This window comes from Salvelinus alpinus, chromosome 24 (assembly GCF_045679555.1).
Source record: "Salvelinus alpinus chromosome 24, SLU_Salpinus.1, whole genome shotgun sequence".
Taxonomy (NCBI): domain Eukaryota; kingdom Metazoa; phylum Chordata; class Actinopteri; order Salmoniformes; family Salmonidae; genus Salvelinus; species Salvelinus alpinus.
The window spans coordinates 38,451,490-38,473,474 of NC_092109.1; the positions used below are offsets into that span (position 1 = coordinate 38,451,490).

At 44.6% G+C, this 21,985-nt stretch overlaps 1 protein-coding gene and 1 pseudogene across 1 annotated transcript in view; both read right to left on the reverse strand.

The window, feature by feature from the left end:
* The window catches only part of LOC139551896 (sister chromatid cohesion protein PDS5 homolog B-like), a 152,565-nt gene that overhangs the window by 80,255 nt on the left and 50,325 nt on the right, over window positions 1-21,985 (reverse strand). The window lies entirely within an intron of this gene.
* On the reverse strand, window positions 949-4,215 carry LOC139552804 (GTPase IMAP family member 9-like; annotated as a pseudogene).

Genomic DNA, 21,985 nt, shown 5'->3' on the forward strand with positions numbered 1-21,985 from the left:
GGCGACGGGGAGCATAGAACCAGGTAAGGTTGGGCAGGCTCGGCGTTCAAGGGAGCCAGTACGCCTGCACGGTCCGGTATTTCCGGCGCCACCTCCCCGCCCCAATCCAGTACCACCAGTGCCTCCTCCACGCACTAGCTATATGGTGCGTGTCTCCAGCCCTTTACCACCAGTGTCTAAACCACGCACCAAGCCTCCTGTGTGTCCCCAGAGTCCTGTGCGTCCTGTTGCTGCTCCCCGCACTAGCCCTGAGATGCGTGTCCCCAGCCCGGTGCCACCAGTCCCGGCACCACGCACCAGGCCTACAGTGCGCCTCAGCCGGCAGGAGTCTGCCGTCTGCACTGCAATGACTGAACTGCCCGTCTGCCAAGCGCCATCTGAGCCATCCGTCTCCCCAGCGCCATCTGAGCCATCCGTCTCCCCAGCGCCATCTGAGCCATCCGTCTGCAATGAGCCTGCAAAGCCGCCCGTCTGCCATGAGCCTGCAAAGCCGCCCGTCTGCCATGAGCCCACTGAGCCGTCCGCCAGACAGGAGCCGCTAGAGCCGCCAGCCAGACAGGAGCCGCTAGAGCCGTCCGTCAGACAGGATCTGCCAGAGCCGCCAACCAGACAGGATCTGCCAGAGCCGCCAACCAGACAGGATCTGCCAGAGCCGCCAACCAGACAGGAGCAGCCAGATCAGTCAGCCAGCCATGAGCAGCCAGATCCGTCAGCTAGCCATGAGCAGCCAGATCCGTCAGCTAGCCATGAGCAGCCAGATCCGTCAGCTAGCCATGAGCAGCCAGATCCGTCAGCTAGCCATGAGCAGCCAGATCCGTCAGCTAGCCATGAGCAGCCAGATCCGTCAGCTAGCCATGAGCAGCCAGATCCGTCAGCTAGCCATGAGCAGCCAGATCCGTCAGCTAACCATGAGCAGCCAGATCCGTCAGCTAGCCATGAGCAGCCAGATCCGTCAGCCAGCCATGAGCAGCCAGATCCGTCAGCCAGCCATGAGCAGCCAGATCCGTCAGCCAGCCATGAGCAGCCAGATCCGTCAGCCAGCCATGAGCAGCCAGATCAGTCAGCCAGCCATGAGCAGCCAGATCAGTTAGCCAGCCATGAGCAGCCAGATCCGTTAGCCAGCCATGAGCAGCCAGATCTGTCAGCCAGCCATGGGCCGTCCCTCAGTCCGGAGCTGCAGTCCCTCAGTCCGGAGCTGCAGTCCCTCAGTCCGGAGCTGCCATTCCTCAGTCCGGAGCTGCCCCTTACCCTGGAGCTGCCCCTTCCCCTGGTGCTGCCCCTTACCCTGGTGCTGCCCCTTACCCTGGTACTGCCCCTTATCCTGGTACTGCCCCTGACCCTGGTACTGCCCCTTACCCTGGTACTGGTTCTTAGTCCGGAGCTGTCCCTTAGTCCGGAACTCCCCCTTAATGCAATGGGGTTAATGTGGAGGGGGGTCGTTTGGAGGAAGCCTAGGAGGTGGTTAGGTACTGTGGTGACGTGGGGAGGACGACCAGAGCCGGAGCCGCCACCGTGGAGGGGAGCCCACCCAGATCCTCCCCTAGACTGTGTATGGTGCGCCCGGAGTTCGCGCCTCAAGGGGGGGGTTATGTCACGCCCTGGCCTTATTATTCTTTGTTTTCTTTATTATTTTAGTTAGGTCAGGGTGTGACATGGGGAATGTTTATGTTTTGTTGTTTTGGGTGTTTATTTGGTTAAGGGGTTAATGGGTGTAGTTATGGGTTTGTGTTGAGTGTAGATGTCTAGCGTTGTCTATGTATGTTTAGTTGTCTAGGAGAGTCTATGGTTACCTGAATGAGTTCCCAATTAGAGACAGCTGATTTCGGTTGTCTCTGATTGGGAGCCTTATTTAGGGTAGCCATAGGCTCTCATTAGTTGTGGGTAATTGTCTATGTAAGAACGTTTGTAGCCTGTTTGTATGTGCACAACGTTTTGTAGCTTCACGGTCGTTTTGTTGTTTTGTTAGTTTGTAAAGTGTTTTTGTGTCGTGTTCATCTTCGTCTTTTAAATAAAAAAAGAGAAGATGTATTCATATCCAGCTGCGCCTTGGTCCTCATTCTCTCCAGTACACGATCGTGACAATCTCTGTTTAATGTCCATGTCTGAGGGGCCGTCTGATTCTTCTTTACACCTTTGCTCTGTGTCTTTCTGAACTTGTTGCTTTCTCTCTTGAAGTTCTCTCCTCCTCCCTCTGGATCCTCTCCTCCTCCCTCTGGATCCTCTCCTCCTCCTCTTTTCTTTAAAAACACACTAAAACCCTTTTCCTCTTTTATCTCCTTTTGGATCCCTTCTGGATACCCTCTCGATCCTCTCTCATCTCTCTCCTTCTGGATCCTCTCCTTCATCTCCCTCTGGATCCTCTCCTCTATCTCTCTATGGATCCTCTCCTCCTCCTCCCTCTGGATCATCTCCTCCTCCTCTTTCTTAATCCTGGCTGCATCCTCAAACATCTCATTGGTGTAGCAGGTTCCTCCATTCTCCTCCACCATTCTGTCTATCTTTTCCATCAGCTCTGTGACCTGATCTCTGTTTCTTCTGGCTTTATTGTTGAGGACATGGTACCTCCACCCACACTGCTCTACCAATCTACTGAGGTCTCTGTTCCCACCAATCAGCTTCTCTAGACTGTTACCCTCTAAAGCATCTCCATGGGTGAAGAGGATGATGGCGTGCTTTGCCAGTCCTGACCCAAACAAACTCTCTAGAATTTCAATAGGTTTTTTCTCCTGCTCTGTGAACCTGTCATTGACTCGTAAAACTAAGAGGAAGGCATGAGGCCCTGGACTAGACTCATAGATGCTCCTAACAATCTTCTTTGTCGAACAGTCCTGGAGTGTCAACTACACTGACATCCCTCCCATCTACTGCTGCCTGCTTCCTTTCTGTTTTACGTGTTACTGAGGACGAGTTCTGTTCAGAATGGAAAATATTTCCATTTAGGATTGTGTTTCCTGTTGCACTCTTCCCAACACCGCTTTTCCCAAGCAGAACAATCCTTCTCTCTGGGTGATTCCTGATGGAGGAGCTCCTTGAAACGGTTGAATCTGTATAGAGAAATACATCACATTTGATACACTGATACATTAAAATGACTACCATCTCATCCCCTATACAGACAGTTATTGGTGCACTGAATAATGATTTATGTCGGGTGTTTAAATCTTTATGATGAATGTGGAGTTCAGGTGGGATTTGTAACAGGGATCTGCACACCAAGACAACGTATTAAAGTTACAATTGTGGGGGATAATTAATTTACATTATTGTTGTCCCAGAATAAGAGACCAGAGGGATATACTACGTAGCGGGAATGAGGAGTTAAGAAGATAACTTTGGTAAATTCTGAGTTCAACTCGGGATAACTGTTAAACTTAACGAGGACCTCTTTTTCCACGCCTATTGAAAATAGCTGTATTAAGTCACATTAAGTTTTACTGTGTGTTATGATTCAAATGCATCCTGTCATTACTAAATGTGTAGTGTGATGTATTTCAATATTACTATTTTTAACACAAAATAACATCTGATTACTTAAATATTTAATCAATCTTCCTCAAGTATTTTCTCAGTCATTGTCATGCCAAACAAAATAACTGTTCTTACAATTCTCAGGCAGGACTACCTATAATCACCTCAGCTACAGGAGACTTATGAAAAGATTGTGTTCATAATGTTATCAATGACACGACCTACTGAGCTCTCATCTAGAATATCTAGTTTTCTATCATCAGTATTATACTGCTTCAAAACACAGTATTTCAATCATGGAAACATTTACAATTAGCCTACATTACATTTCTGGCTAATCCTTTATATAAACAGTTAGTTATACTTACTGAGACATGGAGATGTCTTTTCCAGCAGTGATTTGACCTGCTCAGGATCATCACTCTTGTTGTTGAACACATGGTATCGTCCACCGTATTTTCTCATCACTTCTGTGAGGTCATCTGAGCCATATCATCGCATTTTGGAATGAATTCTTCTATAGTCTGGTCTTCCAACTCATCTCCTCTGGTGAATAGGATCCAGGTTTGCTTCAAAACACTCTCTTCTAGAAGATCTTCTACTTTACTGATGACCCTCATCTCTTCTCTTCTTCTGTTAATCTGTCTGTCTTCACCACCAGGAGAAACAAACAGGGACCAGATGAGGTTAACTTGAGGACATTCTGGACTTTCTCCTGAATTTGCTCTTCAGGTTGATCGGGTTAACAGAATCCTGGAGTGTCATACACGACAAGATCTATTCCTTCAATGGTGACATTTTGTTTCTCAAAATTAGCAGTCACTGATTTTAATATTTTCTTTGAGACAAAATCCTTTCGCCCCAGGATGGTGTTTCCTGCGGCACTCTTCCCTGCTCCTGTTTTACCAAGTAACACCACCTGCAATGGTCTGGATGTCTGTTGCCCAGGTCTGGATAGGTGCCCCATCTTCAAGGAATTATCTTGTTATAGCCGAGCAGTGTGACGTGTGAGGCAGGAATCTAAATACAAATTCAATAGAAATAAATAATTACATTATTTTCTAAGATGCAAAATGCAGAAAAACAAGTAACAAACCAATTATATGAATAGTCATCACCTGGTTATTACATACAAGCTGGAATTAATAATTTACACACAAAAAAATGTGATTTGAGAAAAAAAGGGTAAACGGTAGTCTAGCAGAACTATAAACTGCCTGGAACATGCCTAGTTAACAGCATTGATTGTTTATCTATAACTGTTTGCAGATGGTAGGCTACAAGCACCCCAATGGGCACAGACATCAGTTCAACATCTAGTTTTGATTTATACTTGATGTCAAATAACGTGAATTTAATATTAAATCCACAAAACCCAGAGCCATGTCATTGCATTTTGGTTTAAAGTTTATTTAAACTGACAGCTTTCCTGCATTGTTTCAGGAATAGGACTATGTGTCACGCCCTGACCATAGAGAGCCCTTGTTTCTCTATGGTGTAGTAGGTCAGGGTGTGACTAGGGGGTATTCTAGTTTATAATTTCTATGTTATGTTCTAGTTTTTATTTTCTATGTTGGTGTTTTGTATGATTCCCAATTAGAAGCAGCTGGTAATCGTTGTCTCTAATTGGGGATTATATTTAAATAGCTATTTTTCCCACCTGTGTTTGTGGATTATTATTTTGTGTTTGTGCATGTGCACCACGTAGTCACGTTCCGTTTTTCGTTTATTTGATCTATTGTTTTTGGCTTAAGTTTCACATTGAAATAAATATGTGGAACTCAACATCAGCTGCGCCTTGGTCCCATTCTTACGACAACCGTGACAGAGTATCCCACCAACCAAGGACCAAGCAGCGTGCAACGATGGGAAAAATAAGTTGGTCCTGGGAAGAAAACATGGAAGGAAAGGAGACCCTTCCCTGGCAGGAGTCGCAGAGGACGCAAGAAGGACGGCGACGACGCCGGGGACCGCGGCCACAGAAACCCCAAGATTTTTTTTGGGGGGGGGGGACAGATGGAGCTGGCGGCTGAGCAGAGGGAAGAGCCAGAGAACATCTGGGAAGAGATAGAGAGGTGGTTGGTCGACCCAAGGAGAGTACCAGAGCCCGCCTGGGATGCGATGGAACAGAGAATGGAGTTGGCTAGGAGTATGCGGCAACGCAGGCATTTGGAGGAGCGTGTCATCAGTCAGGTGAAACCTGGGCCGGCTCCACGCACCTGGCCTCCAGTGCGCCTCCCCAGTCCGGTGCGTCCTGTGTCTTCTCCTCGCACTCTCCCTGAAGTGCCAGAGACGGTCAGGGAGGCATTGGGGAGGTTAGGAGAGAGAGAGATGAGAGAGATGTTGTGCAAGTGTGTTCTGCTCAACATCTGACCAGGGGACGTCACTTCCTGTTGAATCTGCAGACGTGTTGCTGTGCGTTTTGTTGCTGTGCGATTTGCTGCGAACTTTACTTTACTTTGCTAGCTGACAACTTTACGTTTTTTGTTTTGTTTCTGTTTTTAATTACCGTTTATATTTTTAGTTTTTCCATCGCAACTTTTTTCCCTCATTCAACCTTTTCACTCCGGACGCTTTATCTGGACATGGTTCGTCAACACCTTCAACAACCGAAGCTAAGTAGTAACATTAACATGATGTCTTCTAATTGCAGTCGCTGTACTCATAATATACAGGAGAACGATCGCCTTACGGCGAAAATAGCTGTGCTGCAATCCCAGCTTCAGACGCAATCGTTAGGCAAGGGTATTTTCAGTGTAGGAAAGGAAGAAACAGCGTCTGTGCCACCAGTAAGTACAGATAGTAACGTTAGTATAAATCCCCCCGCACAGTCCCCGCAGCCGGACAACTTTCTCATGGCTTCTGGAGGGAAATGCTGTTGGAATGCTCAACCGGTGTCGCTCATTCAGCCGACAGAAACTTTCAACCGGTTTTCCCCATTATGTAGCGAGTCGGAGTCTGAGTCTGAGTCTTCTCTTGTCTCTACTCCTCCCGTTACGGGGTCTGAGACGCCGAAGGCTTCCACCGTTAGCTCTGACAAATTGAAAACCCTAGTCATTGGCGACTCCATTACCCGCAGTATTAGACTTAAAACGAATCACCCAGCGATCATACACTGTTTACCAGGGGGCAGGGCTACCGACGTTAAGGCTAATCTTAAGATGGTGCTGGCTAAAGCTAAATCTGGCGAGTGTAGAGAGTATAGAGATATTGTTATCCACGTCGGCACCAACGATGTTAGGATGAAACAGTCAGAGGTCACCAAGTGCAACATAGCTTCAGCGTGTAAATCAGCTAGAAAGATGTGTCGGCATCGAGTAATTGTCTCTGGCCCCCTCCCAGTTAGGGGGAGTGACGAGCTCTACAGCAGAGTCTCAGCACTCAATCGCTGGTTGAAAACTGTTTTCTGCCCCTCCCAAAAGATAGAATTTGTAGATAATTGGCCCTCTTTCTGGGACTCACCCACAAACAGGACCAAGCCTGACCTGCTAAGGAGTGACGGACTCCATCCTACCTGGAGGGGTGCTCTCATCTTATCTACCAACATAGATAGGGCTCTAACTCCTTTAGCCCCACAATGAAATAGGGTGCAGGCCAGGCAGCAGGCTGTTAGCCAACCTGCCAGCTTAGTGGAGTCTGCCAATAGCACAGTCAGTGTAGTCAGCTCAGCCATACCCATTGAGACTGTGTCTGTGCCTCGACCTAGGTTGGGCAAAACTAAACATGGCGGTGTTCGCCTTAGCAATCTTATTAGGATAAAGACCTCCTCCATTCCTGCCATTATTGAAAGAGATCGTGATACCTCACATCTCAAAATAGGGTTACTTAATGTTAGATCCCTCACTTCAAAGGCAGTCATAGTCAATGAACTAATCACTGATCATAATCTTGATGTGATTGGCCTGACTGAAACATGGCTTAAGCCTGATGAATTTACTGTGTTAAATGAGGCCTCACCTCCTGGTTACACTAGTGACCATATCCCCCGTGCATCCCGCAAAGGCGGAGGTGTTGCTAACATCTACAATAGCAAATTTCAATTTACAAAAAAAAAAATGGCGTTTTCGTCTTTTGAGCTTCTAGTCATGAAATCTATGCAGCCTACTCAATCACTTTTTATAGCTACTGTTTACAGGCCTCCTGGGCCATATACAGCGTTCCTCTCTGAGTTTCCTGAATTCCTATCAGACCTTGTAGTCATAGCAGATCATATTCTAATTTTTGGTGATTTTAATATTCACATGGAGAAGTCCACAGACCCACTCCAAAAGTCTTTCGGAGCCATCATCGACTCAGTGGGTTTTGTCCAACATGTCTCTGGACCTACTCACTGCCACAGTCATACTCTGGACCTAGTTTTGTCCCATGGAATAAATGTTGTAGATCTTAATGTTTTTCCACATAATCCTGGACTATCGGACCACCATTTTATTACGTTTGCAATCGCAACAAATAATCTGCTCAGACCCCAACCAAGGAGCATCAAAAGTCGTGCTATAAATTCTCAGACAACACAAAAATTCCTTGATGCCCTTCCAGACTCCTTCTGCCTACCCAAGGACGTCAGAGGACAAAAATCAGTTAACCACTTAACTGAGGAACTCAATTTAACCTTGCGCAATACCCTAGATGCAGTTGCACCCCTAAAAACGAAAAACATTTGTCATAAGAAACTAGCTCCCTGGTATACAGAAAATACCCGAGCTTTGAAGCAAGCTTCCAGGAAATTGGAACGGAAATGGCGCCACACAAAACTGGAAGTCTTCCGACTAGCTTGGAAAGACAGTACCGTTCAGTACCGAAGAGCCCTCACTGCTGCTCGATCATCCTACTTTTCCAACTTAATCGAGGAAAATAAGAACAATCCAAAATTTCTTTTTGATACTGTTGCAAAGCTAACTAAAAAGCAGCATTCCCCAAGAGAGGATGGCTTTCACTTCAGCAGTAATAAATTCATGAACTTCTTTGAGGAAAAGATCATGACCATTAGAAAGCAAATTACGGACTCCTCTTTGAATCTGCGTATTCCTCCAGGGCTTAGCTGTCCTGGATCTGCACAGCTCTGCGAGGGCCTGGGATCGGGAGAGACACCTAAGTGTTTTAGTACTATATCTCTTGACACAATGATGAAAATAATCATGGCCTCTAAACCTTCAAGCTGCATACTGGATCCTATTCCTACTAAACTGCTGAAGGAGCTGCTTCCTGTGCTTGGCCCTCCTATGTTGAACATAATAAACAGCTCTCTATCCACCGGATGTGTACCAAACTCACTAAAAGTGGCAGTGATAAAGCCTCTCTTGAAAAAGCCAAACCTTGACCCGGAAAATATAAAAAACTATCGGCCTATATCGAATCTTCCATTCCTCTCAAAATTTTTTGAAAAAGCTGTTGCGCAGCAACTCACTGCCTTTCTGAAGACAAACAATGTATACGAAATGCTTCAGTCTGGTTTTAGACCCCATCATAGCACTGAGACTGCACTTGTGAAGGTGGTAAATGACCTTTTAATGGCGTCAGACCGAGGCTCTGCATCTGTCCTCGTGCTACTAGACCTTAGTGCTGCCTTTGACACCATCGATCACCACATTCTTTTGGAGAGACTGGAAACCCAAATTGGTCTACACGGACAAGTTCTGGCCTGGTTTAGATCTTACCTGTCGGAAAGATATCAGTTTGTCTCTGTGAATGGTCTGTCCTCTGACAAATCAACTGTACATTTCGGTGTTCCTCAAGGTTCCGTTTTAGGACCACTATTGTTTTCACTATATATTTTACCTCTTGGGGATGTTATTCGAAAACATAATGTTAACTTTCACTGCTATGCGGATGACACACAGCTGTACATTTCAATGAAACATGGTGAAGCCCCAAAATTGCCCTCGCTAGAAGCCTGTGTTTCAGACATAAGGAAGTGGATGGCTGAAAACTTTCTACTTTTAAACTCGGACAAAACAGAGATGCTTGTTCTAGGTCCCAAGAAACAAAGAGATCTTCTGTTAAATCTGACAATTCATCTTGATGGTTGTAAAGTCGTCTCAAATAAAACTGTGAAGAACCTCGGCGTTACTCTTGACCCTGATCTCTCTTTTGACGAACATATCAAGACTGTTTCAAGGACAGCTTTTTTCCATCTACGTAACATTGCAAAAATCAGAAATTTTCTGTCCAAAAATGATGCAGAAAAATTAATCCATGCATTTGTTACTTCTAGGTTAGACTACTGCAATGCTCTACTTTCCGGCTACCCGGATAAAGCACTAAATAAACTTCAGTTAGTGCTAAATACGGCTGCTAGAATCCTGACTAGAACCAAGAAATTTGATCATATTACTCCAGTGCTAGCTTCCCTACACTGGCTTCCTGTTAAGGCAAGGGCTGATTTCAAGGTTTTACTGTTAACCTTTAAAGCGTTACATGGGCTTGCTCCTACCTATCTTTCCGAGTTGGTCCTGCCGTACATACCTACACGTACGCTACGGTCACAAGACGCAGGCCTCCTAATTGTCCCTAAAATTTCTAAGCAAACAGCTGGAGGCAGGGCTTTCTCCTATAGATCTCCATTTTTATGGAACAGTCTGCCTACCCATGTGAGAGACGCAGACTCAGTCTCAACCTTTAAGTCTTTACTGAAGACTTATCTCTTCAGTAGGTCATATGATTGAGTGTAGTCTGGCCCAGGAGTGTGAAGGTGAACGGAAAGGCTCTGGAGCAACGAACCGCCCTTGCTGTCTCTCCAGGGCCGGTTCCCCTCTCTCCACTGGGATTCTCTGCCTCTAACCCTGTTACTGGGGCTGAGTCACTGGCTTGCTGGTGCTCTTTCATGCCGTCCCTAGGAGGGGTGCGTCACTTGAGTGGGTTGAGTTACTGACGTGAACTTCCTGTCTGGGTTGGCGCCCCCCCTTGGTTGTGCTGTGATGGAGACCTTTGTGGGCTATACTCGGCCTTGTCTCAGGATTGTAAGTTGGTGGTTGAGGATATCCCTCTAGTGGTGTGGGGGCTGTGCTTTGGCAGAGTGGGTGGGGTTATATCCTTCCTGTTTGGCCCTGTCCGGGGGTTTCTTCTGATGGGGCCACAGTGTCTCCTGACCGCTCCTGTCTCAGCCTCCAGTATTTATGCTGCAGTAGTTTATGTGTCGGGGGGCTAGGGTCAGTTGGTTATACCTGGAATACTTCTCCTGTCTTATCCAGTGTCCTGTGTGAATTTAAGTATGCTCTCTCTAATTCTCTCGTTCTCTCTTTCTCTCTGAGAACCTGAGCCCTAGGACCATACGTCAGGACTACCGGGCATGCTGACACCTTGCTGTCCCCAGTCCGCCCGGCCTTGCTGTTATTCCAGTTTCAACTGTTTCTGCCTGCGGTTACGAAACCCCTACCTGTCCCAGACCTGCTGTTTTCAACTCTTAATGATCGGCTATGAAAAGCCAACTGAGATTTATTCCTGATTATTATTTGACCATGCTTGTCATTTATGAACATTTTGAAAATCTTGGCTCTCTCTCTAATTTTCTCCTTCTCTCTTTCTCTCGGAGGACCTGAGCCCTAGGACCATACGTCGGGACTACCGGCCGTGGTGACTCCTTGCTGCCCCCAGTCCGCCTGGCCTTGCTGCTATTCCAGTTTCAACTCTTCTGCCTGCGGTTATGGAACCCCTACCTGTCCCAGACCTTAATGATCAGCTATGAAAAGCCAACTGAAAATTATTCATGATTATTATTTGACCATGCTTGTCACTTATGAACATTTTTGAACATCTTGGCATAGTTCTGTTATAATCTCCACCCGGCACAGCCAGAAGAGGACTGGCCACCCCTCATAGCCTGGTTCCTCTCTAGGTTTCTTCCTAGGTTTTGGCCTTTCTAGGGAGTTTTTCCTAGCCACCGTGCTTCTACACCTGCATTCTAGCTGTTTGGGGTTTTAGGCTGGGTTTCTGTACAGCACTTCGAGATATTATCTGATGTACGAAGGGCTATATAAAATAAAATTGATTGATTGATTGATCCGTTTAGCAGTCTGGCGCAACTTGGGCTGGCTCCACCCTTCTGGTCTCCAGTGCGCCTCCCCAGTCCGGTACATCCTGTGTCTCCTCCTTGCACTTGCCCTGAAGTGTGTGTCACCAGTCCGGTACCACCTGTGCCGGCTCCACGCAATAGGCCTCCAGTGCGCCTCCCCAGTCCGGTACGTCCTGTGTCTCCTCCTCGCACTCGCCCTGAAGTGTGTGTCACCAGTCCGGTACCACCTGTGCTGGCTCCACGCACTAGGCCTCCAGTGCGCCTCCCCAGTCTGGTACGTCCTGTGTCTCCTCCTCGCACTCGCCCTGAAGTGTGTGTCACCAGTCCGGTACCACCCACCTACCGTCTTATAGGCAGAAACTCAAACAGGATGTATCAGTGACTAGAACCATTCAATGCTGGTCTGACCAATCGGAATCCACGCTTCAAGATTGTTTTGATCACTAGGATATGTTGAAAGCTCAAAACACCGCATTTAACCATGGAAAGAGGTCTGGGAATATGGCTGAATATAAACAGTGTAGTTATTCCCTCCGCAAGGCAGTCACACAAGCGAAATGCCGGTACAGGGACAAAGTGGAGTCGCAATTCAACGGCTCGGACACGAGACGTATGTGGCAAGGTCTACAGGAAATCATGGACTACAAAAAGAAAACCAGCCACGTCACAGACACCGACGTCACGCTTCCAGACAAACTAAACACCTTCTTTGCCCGCTTTGAGAATAATACAGTGCCACCGTCAGGGCCCACTAACAAGGACTGCGCCCCCCCTCTCCTTCTCCATGGCCGATGTGAGTAAAACATTTAAACGTGTTGACCATCGCAAGGCTGCTGGCCCAGACGGCATCCCTAACCGCGTCCTCAGAGCATGCTCAGACCAGCTGGCTGGTGTGTTTACAGACATATTCAATCGCTCCCTATCCAAGTCTGCTGTCCCCACATGCTTCAAATCAATTCAAATGTTATTTGTCACATACACATGGTTAACAGATGTTAATGCGAGTGTAGCGAAATGCTTGTGCTTCTAGTTCCGACAATGCAGTAATAACCAACGAGTAATCTAACCTAACAATTTCACAACTACCTTATACACACAAGTGTAAAGGGATGAAGAATATGTACATAAAAATATATGAATGAGTGATGGTACAGAACGGCATAGGCAAGATGCAGTAGATGGTATCGAGTACAGTATGAGATGAGTAATGTAGGGTATGTAAACATTATATTAGGTGGCATTGTTTAAAGTGGCTAGTGATACATTTTTTACATACATTTTTCCATTATTAAAGTGGCTGGAGTTGAGTCAGTATGTTGGCAGCAGCCACTCAATGTTAGTGGTGGCTGTTTAACCTCTCTGGGATCGTTCGGGACGCTAGCGTCCCACCTCGCCAACAGCCAGTGAAATTGCAGGGCGCCAAATTCAAAACAGAAATCTCATAACTAAAATTCCTCAAACATACAAGTATTTTACACCATTTTAAAGATACACTTCTCGTTATTCCAACCAGAGTGTCTGATTTCAAAAAGGCTTTTCGGCGAAAGCAGGACATATCATTATGTTAGGTCAGCAACTAGTCACAGAAAGCATTCAGCCATTTTCCAACCAAAGCGAGGTGTCACCAAAAGCAGAAATATAGATAAAATTAATCACTAACCTTTGACGATCTTCATCAGATGACACTCCCAGGACTCAATGTTACACAATACATGTATGTTTTGTTCGATAAAGTTCATATTTATATCCAAAAACCTCAGTTTACATTGGCGCCATGTTCAGAAATGCCTCCAAAACATCCGGAGAAATTGCAGAGAGCCACATCAAATAACAGAAATACTCATCATAAACTTTGATGAAAGATACATGTTTTACATAGAATTAAATATGAACTTGTTCTTAATGCAACCGCTGTGTCATATTTTAAAAAAGCTTTACGGCAAAAGCACAATATTCAATCATCTGAGTACAGCGTTCAGCCACTAAAGCAAGCCATACAGTTACCCGCCAAATTGTGGAGTCAACAAAAGTCAGAAATAGCATTATAAATCTTCACTTACCTTTGCTGATCTTCGTCGGAACACACTCCCAGGACTCGCACTTCCACAAGAAATGTTAATTTTGTTCGATTACGTCCATATTTATGTCCAAATACCTCCGTTTTGTTTGCACGTTTAGTTCACTATTCCAAAGGCACAATGCGCGAGTTCAAAATCCAGACGAAAAGTCAAAAGAATTCCATTACAGTTTGTAGAAACATATCAAACGATATTTACAATCAATCATTACGGTCTTTTTTATAATACATCTTCAATAATATTCCAACCGGACAATAGCGTATTCATTACAGAGGAAAAAGAGGCAACGGCACGCAAGCGTGACTACGCAGTAAACAACTCATTGGCCTCAGCCTAGTCCACTTGTTGAAACAGCTCTTATTCGACCCCCTTCCACAATAGAAGCCTCAAACAACTTTCTACAGAATATTGACATCTGCTGGAAGCCTTAAGAAGTGCAATCTGGCCCCATAGACACAGCATATTGGATAGGCAATCACTTAACTTCTTATGGCTGCAGGGCGGTGCCGGTACACTTATGACAACAGCCACTTCAAGTGCAGGGCGCGAAATTCAAAATATATATTTTTTAAATATTTAACTTTCACACATTAACAAGTCCAATACAGCTAATGAAAGATACACATCTTGTGAATCCAGCCAACATGTCCGATTTTTAAAATGTTTTACAGGGAAAACACCACGTATATTTATGTTAGCTCACCTCCAAATAGAAAAAAGCACAGATATTTTTCACAGCACAGGTAGCATGCACAAAACCAACCAAACTAACCTAGAACCAACCAAACTAACCAAGAAAACTTCATCGGATGACAGTCTTATAACATGTTATTCAATAAATCTATGTTTTGTTCGAAAAATGTGCATATTTCAGGTATAAATCAGTTTTACATTGCAGCTACCATCACAGCTACCGTCACAAAAAGCACCGAAGCAGTCAGAGTAATTACAGACACCAACGTCAAATACCTAAATACTCATCATAAAACATTTCTGAAAAATACATGGTGTATAGCAAATGAAAGACAAAGATCTTGTGAATACAGCCAATATTTCCGATTTTTTTAAGTGTTTTACAGCGAAAACACAATATAGCGTTATATTAGCTTACTACAATAGCTAACACACAACAGCATTGATTCAAGGCAAACGGTAGCGATAGCTAATAAACCAGCAAAAGATATTAATTATTTCACTAACCTTCATAAACTTCATAAACTTCATCAGATGACAGTCCTCTAACATCATATTACACAATACATATATGGTTTGTTCGAAAATGTGCATATTTAGAGCTGATATCAGTGGTTATACATTGTGCTAACGTAGCATATTTTTCCCAGATTGTCCGGGTGTGTTAACAACACTCACCTATTCTGACCAAATAACAATTCATAATCTTTACTAAAAAATACATGTTGTATAGGAAATGATAGATACACTAGTTCTTAATGCAATCGCCGTGTTAGAATTCTAAAAATATCTTCATTACGACATAAGGCTTACGTTATAGCCAGAGAGTGCCCAAAACCTGGGCGCAAAACTAATAGTACACAGTTCGACAGATATATGGAATAGCATCATAAAATGGGTCCTACTTTTGATGAGCTTCCATCAGAATGTTGTACAAGGGGTCCTTTGTCCAGAACAGTCGTTGTTTGGATTTAGAACGTCCTTTTTCCCTCGTCCCAAATAAATTTCAATAATCTAATAAAACTATATTGAAAAAACATACTTTACGATGATATGGTCACATTTATCAAATAAAATCAAAGCCGGAGATAGTAGTCGCCTATAACGACAGCTTTTCAGAAGGTTATTCCAGGTCCATCCTCGCGCCTTCCAGAAAACAGGAAATGGGGGACACGTCATGCAAAGATGATTTATTCCACCTCAGACCAAGATAAACACTCCATTTCTTCTCTCACTTCCTCTTAACTAGTGGAAGGTGTATGACGTGCATGTATACTAATACGTATCATGCCCATTTATAGGCAGGCCCGAGAACAGAGCATCGATTTCAGACTTTCCACTTCCTGGTCAGGAAGTGTGCTGCCAAATGAGTTCTGTTTTACTCACAGACATAATTCAAACGGTTTTAGAAACTAGAGAGTGTTTTCTATCCAATAGTAATAATAATATGCATATTGTACAAGCAAGAATTGAGTACGAGGCCGTTTGAAATGGGCACATTATATCCATCTACTCAGTACCGTCCCTGCAGCCCAAACAGGTTAAATGAAACTACAATCCTCAGATTTCCCACTTCCTGGTTGGATTTGTCTCAGGTTTTTGCCTGCCATATGAGTTCTGTTATACTCACAGACATTATTTTAACAGTTTTGGAAACTTTAGAGTGTTTTCTATCCGAATCTCCTACTTATATGCATATCATAGCTTCTGGGCCTGGGTAACAAGCAGTTTACTCTGGGCACCTTATTCATCCAAGCTACTCAATACTGCCCCGCTTTCCCAAAGAAATTAACAGTCTGATGGCCTTGAGATAGAAACTGTTTTTCAGTCTCTCGGTCCCTGCTTTGATGCACCTGTACTGACCTTGCCTTCTGGATGATAGCGGGGTGAACAGGCAGTGGCTCGGGTGGTTGTTGTCCTTGATGATCTTTTTGGCCTTCCTGTGACATCGGGTGGTGTAGGTGTCCTGGAGGGCAGGTAGTTTGCCCCCGGTGATGTGTTGTGCAGACCTCACTACCCCCTGGAGCGCCTTATGGTTGTGGGCGGAGCAGTTGCCGTACCAGGCGGTGATATAGCCCGACAGGATGCTCTCGATTGTACATCTGTAAAAGTTTGTGAGTGCTTTTGGTGACAAGCCAAATTTCTTCAGCCTCCTGAGGTTGAAGAGGCGCTGCTGCGCCTTCTTCACCACGCTGTCTGTGTGGGTGGACCAATTCAGCTTGTCCGTGATGTGTACGCAGAGGAACTTAAAACTGACTACCCTCTCCACTACTGTCCCGTCGACGTGGATAGGGGGGTAATCCCTGTGCTGTTTCCTGAAGTCCACGATCATCTCCTTTGTTTTGTTGATGTTGAGTGTAAGGTTATTTTCCTGACACCACACTCCAAGGGCCCTCACCTCTTCCCTGTAGGCCGTCTCGTCGTTGTTGGTAATCAAGCCTACCACCAGTGTCGTCTGCAAACCTGATGATTGAGTTGGAGGCGTGCATGGCCACGCAGTCTTGGGTGAACAGGGAGTACAGGAGAGGGCTCAGAATGCACCCTTGTGGGGCCCCAGTGTTGAGGATCAGCGGGTTGGAGATGTTGTTTCCTACCCTCACCACCTGGGGACGGCCCGTCAGGAAGTCCAGTTGCACAGGGCGGGGTCGAGACCCAGGGTCTCGAGCTTGATGATGAGTTTGGAGTGTACTATGGTGTTAAATGCTGAGCTTTAGTCGATGAACAGCATTCTCACATAGGTATTCCTCTTGTCCAGATGGGTTAGGGCAGTGTGGTTGCGATTGCGTCATCTGTGGACCTATTGGGGTGGTAAGCAAATTGGAGTGGGTCTAGGGTGTCAGGTAGGGTGGAGGTTATATGGTCCTTGACTAGTTTCTCACAGCACTTCATGATGACGGAAGTGAGTGCTACGGGGCGGTAGTCGTTTAGCTCAGTTACCTTAGCTTTCTTGGGAACAGGAACAATGGTTCCTCTTGAAGCATGTGGGGACAGGATTGATTGAATATGTCCTTAAACACACCAGCCAGCTGGTCTTTGCATGCTCTGAGGACGCGGCTGGGGATGCCGTCTGGGCCTACAGCCTTGCGAGGGTTAACACGTTTAAACGTTTTACTCACCTCGGCTGCAGTGAAGGAGAGTCCGCAGGGTTTGGTAGCGGGCCATGTCAGTGGCACTGCATTGTCCTCAAAGCGAGCAAAGAAGTTGTTTAGTCTGTCTGGGAGCAAGACATCCTGGTCCGCGACGGGGCTGGTTTTCTTTTTGTAATCCGTGATTGACTGTAGACCCTGCAACATACCTCTTGTGTCTGAGCCGTTGAATTGCGACTCCACTTTGTCTCTATACTGACACTTAGCTTGTTTGATTGCCTTGCGGAGGGAATAGCTACACTGTTTGTAATGGCCACCATTGTTCTAACACACAGCATTCTAACACACAGCATTCTAACACACAGAATTCTAACACACAGGTAGCAAGTCAATAGCCTGATGTGGACACCAATTCAGAGGCAAACTATGTGAAAGTGTCTAGGAGTCATCTATAGGTAATACCACACAACATGAGAAAGAGACACCTTGAGAGCATCATGCCAAACAGGAAGTGTATAGAAGGTGCTTTTCCTGAAAGACGGGAAGGAGAGGAGGGTCTCAGCTGAGGTCCAAGCATTCTGATATGTTCTGTCTAGTTGTCCCTCAAACAGGCCTGTAGGGGCCATCAACCAGCCGACATACCATCTGAGTGAGTGAACAGTGAGGATGGCAGAGAGGAAGAGAGAGAGATTAATCATCACTGTTGAGTGTTCCATTTAAAAATAATGTAATACTGTTGTCAGATTGTCTCAGCATGGTAGGGTACAGCAGGGTTAGAGAGACAAGCAAACTTACAGTCATGGGGAAAGGCTTTTTGGTTTGGTATTGTAGGAGGAAGAAGTAGTGTAGGACCTTGAGATATTCTGGATAGGGCTGAGTGACTGGACTGGGCTGAATTACTGGACTGGATAGGGCTGAGTGACTGGACTGGATAGGGCTGAGTGACTGGACTGGATAGGGCTGAGTGACTGGACTGAGTGACTGGACTGGATAGGGCTGGGTGACTGGTCTGGATAGGGTTGAGTGACTGGACAGGATAGGGCTGGGTGACTGGACTGGATAGGGCTGAGTGACAGGTCTGAATGACTGGACTGGATAGGGCTGGGTGACTGGACTGAGTGACTGGATTGGATAGGGCTGAGCGACTGGTCTGGATAGGGTTGAGTGACTGGACTGAGTGACTGGAATGGATAGGGCTGAGTGACTGGACTGAGTGACTGGAATGGATAGGGCTGAGTGACTGGACTGGATAGGGCTGAGCGACTGGTCTGGATAGGGTTGAGTGACTGGACTGGGTGACTGGACTGGATAGGGCTGAGTGACTGGACTGGATAGGGCTGAGTGACTGGACTGGATAGGGCTGGGTGTGAATGGTCCTGTGAATGAGAGAAAGGGAGAGAGAGTGTGGGGGGGATTCAGTAATTAAGTAATATCAGACATTCTCCGTATCATTGATCATCAGCCCCCCTGAAAGGTGGTACAGAGCATTCAGAAAGTAGTCAGACCCCTTCCAATTTTCCACATTTTGTTATGTTACAGCCTTATTCTAAAACTGAATATTATTTTTTTATCGGAAATACCTTATTTACATAAGTATTCAGACCCTTTGCTATGAGAGTTGAAATGGAGCTCAGGTGCATCCTGTTTCCATTGATCATCCTTGAGATGTTATGCAATTATTAGGAGACTAGATACAAACAGCTAATCCTGGCTACCAATGTTCTAGCATAAATTTATTGAGGCAAGCAGATCAGAGATACAGTGCCTTAGACCGCTGCGCCACTCGGGAGCCCTATAACCAGGTACCATGAAGAAATTAATGTAAATTAGTACTTGCAAATAGGATCCTGGATAGATTCTGTATTTACAGAAATAAATTGAGGACATGAGCTGCAGTCAACAGTACAATGTCTCTATCCTGAACAAAATGTTGGCGCATGTTTGTTTAGTTTCACTTTCACAGCACACAATACGGTCTCATACCAGTTGTCTGCCTGTTGCACTTGTCTCACAGGCATTTTATAGCAGTCATAGGTCGACTGTCATTTACAATAGGACTAGGACTATGTTAGGCTTTATAAGACGAATGTTGTAGCCAATAATAGACCTGCGCTGTATAGCCTACGTTAAGTTGCCATAATGGAAGGACCCCTAATTACAGTTCAAGAATTGACAATTGTCATCTATTTTCAAAGAGGATTTTTCAGTTCACAATTCACCTTCATTGAATTTAGGCTACTGAATTGATGAAATCATTCACACCCCACTTTCTCAAGGCCTTGCAGCAGCTGTTCTATATAAAGCAAGTTTACTAAACATCAGTATCCCTCCTCCCTAATATGAACAGAGATCATTCAGATTACTTTTATACCAGTCTCAGGAGGAAATGGTACATTCATGTTTAATACAAATTAATTATAGAATGAGTTGATGAAATAATTGATGTATTTTCATGTATTTGCTTGTTTTATATTAACCAACACTTTATTTATATAACATGTCATACAGAGACCGCAACCCAAGGTGCTGTACATAAAACAAATAAAAGATGGATTAAAAAGAAACATGGTAACCAATAACTCACAGAAGAATATCAATGAGTACAAACACAATAACAGAAATAGGATATTAAAAGACAAAACCAGCCAGATAATTAAAAGCCGAACTGAGTCTATCTGGTGTTTAAAAGAGTTAACAGTTTTTTCCTCCCTGATGTTGCGTGGTAGGGCTGGGCATTCCAGAATTTGGGGGTTGTTAAAGTTAAACGCTGCTTCACCACTTTTCATGCGGTTCACCTGAGTATATTAAAAAGCCTGGCGTCTGACAAAATGTAACAATCTTTTACACTCAGTGTAAAAGCAGCTGACCTGGGTTTACTCTTTTTGGCCATTTTCAGTTTTTTCGTGGTGGAACACTGAGCAGGTCGAGCATAACATGTCAACCCATTGATAGATGGGCTAGAAATAAAAATAAAACATGTAATTTTCTTTCTGTGAAGCTTGCATTCAATTGCCCTCCCTGTTACACACAACAAGCTTCCATTCCCCCAGTCAGAAGGGGAGTTATGGCTGATTTAAGATGAAAAACTCAACCCTGCTATAAATCAATCTGTTACTTTATTTGGGCACTTAATAGGCCTGACTATAGTATTTATTTATATTTTTCTATTTGAGATGGGAAGTTTATGTTTAAGATGAAGTTGAACATGTGCTCTTACCAAATTAAACTACCCAAAAGGTACTCTATTGTTGGAATGACCCTATTGGTTTCTTTCACACATTAACACCATTACAAATATAATGACAACCATAATAATCACAACAAAACACATCAAAATAAATGCCTGATGCCTTTTAAACCAATCTAGTGTGTTATGTCGAGAGCCAAGCAATATCATTTCTTCCCCATTTTCTCTCTCTGATTCCTCTCCCCTCTTTTCCCTTTCACCCTGTCTTTTAACTTCCTCTATCTCTCTCCCTACTCTATCCTCCATCTCTCTCCCTATTATATCCTCTGTCTCTCTTCCCACCTTCTCTAACCATCTCTGCTGTACTTCTCTTTTCCTCTCTTTCCCTGAGACTCTCCTCTTTCATCAACTCAGTCTCTTCTCTTGCCTTTCTTTGTGCCTCCTGCAGCATGTCATGAGTGTAACAGCTACCTTCATTCACATACATCATGATGAGTATCTTTTCCAGCAGCTCAGTCACCTGGTTTCTATTGGCTCTGTCTTTGTTGTTAAGGACATGACATCTCCAACCACGCTCTTCAATGAGCTCAGACAACTTAACATTGTTCTCTACTAGTTCCTCTATTGTTCTGTTGTTCAGCTCGTCTCCATGAGTAAAGACAATGATTGTGTATCTTGAAGCTACTTCACCAAAACATTTCTCAAATACAGTGACTACATCTGTCTCCTGCTCAGTGAAAGTATCAAGAGTTAGAACAAAGATAAATGCATGGGGTCCAGGGTCAGACAGGTGGATACATCTCTCTATCTCTGAACTCAAACCCTCCTGTGTGTGTGTTGCATAGAAGAAGTCTGGAGTGTCAACCACACTGACTCTATTCTGTCCAATGAGAACAGTTCTCTCCTGACATTTCATGGTAACTGAGGAAAAGCCCAAAGCTGAGTGAAACACGTCTTGACCCAGAATGGTGTTTCCTGTTGCACTCTTCCCCACTCCAGTTTTACCCAGCAGCACAATCCTGACATCAGGAGGATGAGGGGCTGTAGTGAATCCAGGTCTGTTCATTGTCGATTGTTGTAGGATACTAACCACCAGTCCTGTTAATCATAGACAACAATGTGTCAAACTAATGGCTCCTGTTTGTTCAATAGGGGTTAAAGCAAAGTTAAAACATGACATGAATTATAGTGTAATGGATCCTAATCTTTGTCTTTATTAACATAATTGTTATATTCATTCTTAATTTGACTTCTAGTTCTACCATTTTGCGTTAACACAAATCTGGCCCATTGTGTTTATTATAACTTTGGCTTGAACTCGTAATATTATGTTACAAAGGCAGATGGCGCCTTAGACTAAAGTTATTGAATGATGAAGAATCTGCACATTCTATTAGACAAAGTTTGACATATAAACTAAAGGCTTAAGTATTTAAACTAAGATTGATATAATTTTACTTAC